This window comes from Hippoglossus stenolepis, chromosome 10 (genome assembly GCF_022539355.2).
Source record: "Hippoglossus stenolepis isolate QCI-W04-F060 chromosome 10, HSTE1.2, whole genome shotgun sequence".
Classification (NCBI taxonomy): domain Eukaryota; kingdom Metazoa; phylum Chordata; class Actinopteri; order Pleuronectiformes; family Pleuronectidae; genus Hippoglossus; species Hippoglossus stenolepis.
The window spans coordinates 12808089-12816829 of NC_061492.1; positions in this window are offsets into that span (position 1 = coordinate 12808089).

Genomic DNA, 8741 nt, shown 5'->3' on the forward strand with positions numbered 1-8741 from the left:
AGGAGAAAGACAAGACACTTATCGAATGAGGAGACGTGCAGAAGGAAGTGTGTGCTCAGGAAAATTCAACGAGTCCGTCAGAAAAATCTAAATAACGACCATATCGGCTGTAGTTGGTATTAGGAGGGAGGTGATCGTTTCAAAATACACACAGCTCATTTAATAATCTCACTGTATAGATTTGGAACACAACGGTATTTCAAATGGCAACTCAAACAGCGATGCCTGCAGGGAGAAGGGAAATTCTGCCTGCCCGCCACCATGAGAAGATTTTATTTATTTAATTATTTTGCTGATAGCGCAAAGTGTCTCCATGAGGCTAATGCTTTATGTCACATTCTATACTAACTAGCACATTAGAAAGAGGGGATCCACCTTTACTTTCTCCCATAAAAGCATTTTTCTTTTCCAGCTACACTCAGCAGCAGTGAGGGGTTTTAAGTATCGACACAGTTGAAAAGCTGATGACTAGGTTCTAATAGGTGCTAGAGGTGTACTGTAGAATCCTCCATGATTCGCCCTGTTTTGTGTGTTTTCTCTTCATTTTATTATCTACACTTCAGCAACAAGGGGAGCCAGACAAGTGAATTGATGGGGAGGGTGGAGCAGGGACGGGAGGCGGAGGCGGAGGGGAGTGATAAGGAAAAGAAAACAAAACAAAAAGGAAAACAGACAAGGAGTGCCAGGCTCTGAAAACTGGCATGCTGCAGTTGTATGTCAGTCACCTAGCAACAAGTCCTCCCCATCACTTACCCCCCGCTTCCCTGTCTCCCGCTGCGCTCTCTAATTCAACAAATCTGCTCAGAATGTATGGCTGCTCTTCTAACAAAACGCATTCTGTGCTGGGGGCTAAGGATGTGGGCCTCCGCTGAACACGCCACTCAGCTGCCCATTGACCACCGGGGCCTTTCTCTGCACACACTAAGGAGCGAGGGACAAAGACCCTGAAAGCACGGGCAGCTCCACAGAGAAAACATTTGCTTGTAATTGTGTTTGACTGCATAATGAAAATGATGTTCTTTTTTAATTTGGGCTTATTAAGGCCACACTATTTTCCCCTGGTCACCTGATCATTGTAAAGAAGCAACCCCTCACTTGCCCTATGGGGCACAGAGGGGGGAAATATTGAAAATGGTCCAAAGACCTCCCCACTCTTTACTTTAACCCCTCTTGTGTTTCAAGTGTTCCCTGTAAAAAAACATAAATATGTAGACTCTGTTCATTACAGGATGGGAGAGTATGCTAGAATGAGTTTTCTCCTGAAGAAGGATAATGACAACAGGGCACACAAATACACAAATGGGAGCAGTACCATGCGATCCCCGAGTTGCGAAGCATTGAGAAGGTTAGCATTCCTGGTGCTACTTCAGCGAAACGGACCAATAGCGGGAGCATCGGGCTAGCACCCAAAAGAGTGCTTCAATGCACACATTCACATTCAGCAATTATTTGCACTTTTTAGCCCCCAATTTCCTGTGTTATTAACATCTGTTCTCCACATTCACCTGCCTTTTCCCTTTCCCCCCCCTCACTGCTTTCCTGTGGTAAAGGTGAGTATCATTCGAGTGGGTATCAACTTGAAAAACAGATATTTTAAATTACTTTAAGCGGGGAAAAAATTTGTTTAATTGCGAAAATGTGTTTAATGTAAAAATAGCCTATACTGTACCAGTGCTTCTTTTTTTGATGGTTTTAATGTCACATGTCTCTGACGATTTCTGTCAGACAGTCAGAAGCTGATGTGTCTTTGAATCCTTCAAGGTTTGCCGTCCCCCTCCCTGCACTATCCACTGATTTAATTGGTTTAAGTCAGGGATCCGTTTTCACCATCATCTCCCTCGATAAAGCGTCAGGTTGCTGAGAGGTCGTGGTGAAGAAGAAACCCGGGCTGCCCTCTGCTCACTGATATTCAAGTGTATTCTCTAGGTTTTCATGCAGGAGGTCTGGATGTGAGGTCGACTCATTTGACCCCGACAGAGAACTGCGGCCTTCCCCAAAAACCACAACACCTTTTTCTGCAGGTGCAACACCAAAGTCATTCATGATCCGGCCTCGTGTTATTGAAAATTGGAAAATAATATATATATATACGTGTGAGTTATGAGAACATCCCCCAGCACGGTAACCACTGGCCTGCTATTATAGATTGATTATATAGAATTAATTCAGGGTTTATTATATATAGCAAATACCTCAATGTGAGCTTGAGGTTTAGGGCTGTTTCTTATATTTTGTACACTGCATTTAAATCAATGAGCGTAGATATGCAACGGATAAAATGACATAAAGTTGAATCAACACCTGCATCTACAGCAGTTTTACCACAAACTGATCATTATAACCATCATGAAGAAGGTTGATTTACTGCAGGACTTTTGCACTAGGCTGCAGGAATTACTGCTATGAGGACTTAATAAACACTTACAGGTAAAATCAGCAAATGGGAATGTCTGTTTTTACCTTTTCCAGCCTGGAAAAATCAAAGTACTTCATTAAATTCAAGCAAAAATCGAATTGTTCCGCTCATTGATTTGCAACATTACCAAAGATAGTTTTATGCCACCAGAGATATTCAAAAAATGATTATGAACTTAGAAAATATAGGAAAATCACTATCATCTCCCAGTATTCATCCCAGTAAGCATCATTGGAGATAAGATGATTAGTTAATTAATTGATAGTTCGATATATTCGTTATTGTTGTCTAAGGTGGATTTGCTGCCTAACACAAACGTAATAATGCACTAATATTGTTTTAGACAGCTTAACACACAAACCAAGCAATATGAGGACGTCGCCTTGAGCTCTGGGAAATCACAATCGACAACTTTCACTGCTGCCTGACTGGAACGGTCGGAGGAGGAAATAATAGGTGAACTGAAAGTGAATATAAATGGGAGTTGCTGCCCTACCCCTATTCATATAAACAGATGAAATGTCACACTCCGATGAGCACAGAGAGAGTGAAATCTCCTCTGTCATCCAGCCTGGTGAGCAGTGAGTCTGCAGGTGTAAAGAGGAAGGGTTGAACAGTCTGAGGGGTCAGACGGGACTGACTTAAGACGAAGGATCCTGTCAGACTGGAGTGGCTAGAGGGCCCGCGCTAACACCCCCACCCCCTCCACCTCCCACTATAGATTAACAAGTTTCAGCACCACATCTACGAGGCCCCCGTTTCATTTGGTGTGTGTGTTTTTTTAAGTGTCAACAAGTGAGCGTGTCTGTCTCCGTGGGTATTTTCAGGACTTTCACCATAAGGACCCCAACTCTGACACCAATTAAAGAGATTACGTCTTAAGATGAGAGGGAAACTATAGCCGTGTGTTACCACGGTGATTACTTTTGACAAGGTCACGGGGTACGGTGCAACAGTGCACGACCTCGACTGGCAGCTGCTGATTTTAGTGGGATGAACGCAAACAAAAAAAGAGAGAATAATCCCTTCAAAAACACCCAGACACAGAATGTGAAACAACAGCTTAAAGATAAAACCTCAGAAACAAAACAAAAGTGTGTATCTGATGAACCAAACAGTGAGCGTGGGTCAGTAGAAGGATATGACGGTTTAATTTTAAAACTTTTAATTCACTTTACTGAGCTTTGCTATTTTCTTTAGACACGTGGCTGCAGTTCAGCACTGCTCTCCTCTACATGGCCTCCATTAAGTCAATAGTAGAGGAGTAAAATATAATTTACCTTAAACTTGATAGTTTTTTTTGTTATCGCTGCTTTTTATAAGATAATCAAAAACTAATTCGTTTTTTTATAAACAATTTTAACAAATTTTGACCATAAATAAGTCTTATTTGATCTTATCCTAATTGCAAATATCATTTAAGTCGTTTTGGTTTACATATATGTGTGTTGTTGTTGTTTTTTGTTTGATTAGATATAAGTTGATTCATTTACACAAAAAAAATTGATACAGCACATAAACTTAAAAGACTTGACCAACTATCTTTAACTAATATCAATAAAGTTGTATTGATTAATAAGAATAATAAATCTGAGTTAGTCTGGCTGATGCAATCAACAATCCAAGCAAACCCTTTTTATTTACATTATTAATGTCAATCACATCATCCAATCCTATTAACTAGATATAATTCAGAGTAATAAACTGATATTTTATTGAGAAACATTCATTTTAAAATTAAAACAAACGAAAAATAGAACAAAGCTGGAGGAGATGATTTATTTTTAAAGGCCAAATTTATTTATGTGAGTGAGTTTTTTTTGTCAGCCTTTTGCTTAAATTAGTAAACTAAACTCTTTATTAGCCTTCACGCTTTACAGGTCTTTTTTAAATTCTCAAATGAGCAACAGAGGAAAACAAACAAACAAACAAACAAATAAACAAAAGAATAAATAAAAAGGAAAAAATGTAGAGTACATGTAATTAATAAACCTGAATCAGCTGAGAAGGCCTCACCACAGCTAACTTTACAGCATCAGCGCTACATTAGCTTACATTAGCATCATGCTACATGCTAACCTGTAGCTTTAATATGGTCGCTGTATGTTTTATAAAGTTTGTGAAGTCCTACCTTAATGTGGAGGGTTAGGCTCATTCTGACGGCAGTTTTGTATCAGTGGGAGGAAACTCTCTCCTCTTCCTCCTCTTCCTCTTCTTCTTTTAAAAAAAAAAATCAGGTTTTCACGTTAATTGGCAGCAGTTGAACCGCGAGCCGTAAATCAACAGGCGCAGAGTGTATTAATGAGTTGGACCACCCAGGAAAACTATTTTCTCTGCACTTTCTTAGCGGACAATGTGAGGATACTCGAGTTTGCCATGCTCTGAAAACCATGAATGAACCCTCACAAGAGCAGTGCTCCCCTGCTGCCACGTTTCCAGCAGGCTAATGGCTGCTACAAGTACTGATTAAAGTATGTCAAAAAAAAGGTAGTATTCTGGACAAAAACAGATCATTTTGCTGGATGAAGTTAGGATCCCTGCATGTGTCGTGGAGTATTACGCTGAAATAGAAAACGTTAAAAGTTAAGGTTAAGCATAAACTAGCGGAGTGAAAAAAAATAAAGCCAAAAATAAATGGACAAATCACGATTAACCACTGGCCTTGATATCAATATAAGGAAGTTTTTTTATCAGTTTACTTTATGATAAAATAACCTTGATGATAACGTTTGCTGATAGTTTGACCCCAGTTTTTTTAAATAAAATCTTAGATGTAGCAGAAAAGTCAACTTACAGGTTACAGGTCTCGCTATCCATCAGACTTCAGTTTAAAGAAAAAGAAAAAGAAATTTCCCCTCCACACACACATTAACAACCTGCCAAAAATAAATATTTTTTCCTACAAGAGCAGATCCCCCTGCACTGAAAGTAGTGCTTAATTGTCTTCCATTATGAAACCTCACAAAGCTAGACCACTGGCTACTAAAATACCAAGGTTAATCTTGATTAAATGTCTTTCCAGGGTACAAAAAGCATATTTTACATAAAACATCCCTCAAGGGGATTGAGGCATGATGTTGGAAGAAAAAAAAAAAAACATAAAATATCCCTGATGGCAAGGCCAAGCATCCCATCATTACAAATCAACATACCACTAATATGGCTTCATCTGCCGTCCTTATTATCCTCCTCCCCAATTCAAGTCACACCTTCGCAAAGCCGAAGCTGCAACTTCAATCTTTCCTCAAAGTATGTGTTAAGATTTCACGTGAATGGTTTTCAGTGCATATGTGGTACTTACATTTTTTCTCCTTTTGTGGCCCAGCACCGTTCGTTGGGAAAGACACGTTTTGTTGCCTTTGAGAGGCTGCATTTAATAGACTTGGGTATTTTAAAAATATTAAAACAACGAAACATCAGTTTCCATTTGTGGATTTCTTACATAGAAACAAAATGTGAAGGCAAACCTTAAATATTACGGTTAATTCAAAAAGATAAAATTTACAGATTTTCAATTGCCATAGATAATTCTGGAGCATTTAAGTCATAGATAGTATAGTTATAGATGTTTCTGCACATGCAGCTGCATCAAGGCCGTCCTCTCTGAGTGGGGAAATCCTCCTTCAGACTGAATGCCCTCTCGCCAGTTCCCTCGCTCTCACCCCACACACTCATAAAGTAACATCCCTCTGCAGACAGCAAATATTCCTGCCCACACCTGTTGATGAATTGTGTTTGTGTGTGAGGCTCAGACAGGGCAATAACACTTGTGTCTTTATATGACTGAGGCACCGACCCAAAATAAGTCGTTTCCCCTCATGGGCGGTGGTGAATGAGGGGAAACCCTTTCACAAAAGCAGCAAAGAGAGTTGTGGCCAAATGAGAGGAATCATCATTGACAAGCAGAAAGTAGTTCCTTGGACAGGAAAGTCATGTTCAGATGCCTTAATGACTGCTGCTGCTGTGCATGCAGGAGGAAAAGAGACTGTGCTCTTGTTGTGCGGCTGGTGGCCGGCTGCCCACCCCATGAACCCACACAGTGTTATTACACCAACAATATAGAGGAACAAGACAGGAAGTCAAATTGAAGAAGTAACTAAACTCTTTCAATTTATGTGCGAGTTTTTTATCCAGAGCCATTTGTCACCAAGGAGGTTGTGTTTTGTACCTTTCACTATGTAGCTTTTGTCTATTTTGAATTATGACAATTTTTCAATTAAACTCTGCCAAATGAAACATTCAAATGTATTAACTGATAATTTCAACTTTAACATTTTTCTAACTGTGATTAGGTTTCGACCAGACATTTTATATCAGGTTTGCAAAAAAGCTCATCTACTATAAATGAAGTGAGTGTAGAATTCTGACACTATTTAGTTCAAATATAAGATCTCTATCAATTTGAATCCAAAATCACAGATGTCAAACTTTTGGTAATGTCTAACATGTAATATTGCCCAAAAAAAATATTTTTGAAATTGCATTAAAAAAAAAATATATCACTTAGATTAAAGGGTTTGCGAATAAATTAATTCAAATAAGACCTCAATGAATCAGAAAACAATTAATCTCACAAATATGCAGCAGAAATTCGGTGTTATTCCTGCATATAAGTTATTCAGTATTCCTACACAATGAAGGAATCAATGTAATTTAATGGAGAACACTGGGCGCTCAGTGTCTGACCTTTCCCATTGTGGTGCTTTGCTTGTAAGCAAAGCAAATTGAAATGTGTTACACGACGATGAGCATGTTGGTGTGAGGTGTAGGAAGAGAGACAGTGGGAGAAGATGACAGAGACAAAGAGAGTGAAGGCACTTTATCTCTTCAATGTCACTTAAAGGAAGCATCGTCACCTCCCTGACCTACGATGCACAGCTCAGAATTCCCACAAAGGCTTTCACATAACACAACACACAACAGGGGTGACAGCTGCTCAAGGTTTTTATTCGTGGACACAAATTTCACACAGAACAATGTGATGTCACTCAGACCCCCCCACCCCCCCAACCCCGGGGGCACAAACATGGCCTCTGGATAGATAGTACAGTACATTTCAATGTTCACCTCTGTTTGATTTGTAAGCGCTGATCCAAAAGCTGTGTTGGTTCCAATCCTCGGTGGTCATACAGCAGGAATAATAATACACGCTCACTTTGGGGTTACAGCGTTAGAACCAGCAACTTACTTCAGCACCATTGTTTGCCACAGACTATTCAGTTACGAGTCGTGTGGCGAGGTCAGTAAAAGACAGAGGAACAACAAGTTGTATGATGGACTGAGAAAATCTGAGGGACACACAAATGGATTCCTCTTGAGTAAAAAACATACTGGTGCCATGAATGAAGAGCTTTGAGTGTGTAAGCTCAAAGCCTTGATTAATGCCTCTTTACATTGTTTTAGAATGACAAGAACCTGGTTTTTAAAAGTCCAACAGGTGATACACAGTCAGCGAGGTAAAATAATGATCTAGCACATTGGCAAACAGAGCTGCAGCAGTTTGTGCTGCAGCTATGGGCGGATTTCTTTAGAAATTGGTTTTACCCTTATTTACAGGGTGATGTAAAGGGATGGAAATTTACTCGTCCCAGTAGCCGAACATCTTAACTAAATATTTGCAGGAACAAGCTGATCTGATCTGGTGAGATGTTGATGACTGAAACAATATAAAGGTTATAGCAGCCAAAGCTAAAATAGACAAGTCTCCTGAGTGAGGGGAAATCATCCACAAGCTCTGCTGGTGAGCTACATACCTGTGAGAAAGTGATATGTTTCTGGAGCCATGATGAAAGACTTTTCGAAACTTATTGAAAAACCACCTGTGCGCTTTCCGAAGGTATTTGGGGATTTAGATATAACATGTGGAGATCAATAAGATGTTACTTAACTCAAATGCTGCCCAAAAAGTCGTAAAAACTGAACGATTCTAAAGTAAAACAACTTCCAACCACTTGGAATAGGGAATAAGAAACGTGGTGCGACTCCCCTCATTGGGCTGGTTTTTCTCTGCAGGTGTTACCGGACTAATTCCAGCCGACCACGATGATGTTGTCTTCTGTAATTTCCTTTTAGCTGTGGTGAATTTCACAGGTCCGTCCTGCTCATCTGCCTCCAGGCCTCTGCACTAGTCTCTCTGTCCACCACACAGCTAACAACTGAATCTCTGAATAACATCACCAGTGGGTTGTTGGAAGACCAAAAGTGAAAATCTTACCTAAATACATCAAGAAATGTATTCAGCCGTTGTCAGACAAGAAATCTGGAAGATATTCGGAAAATTGGGCCCTGGCATTTACTGGAGTTTGCCTTTCACATATGAAGAACG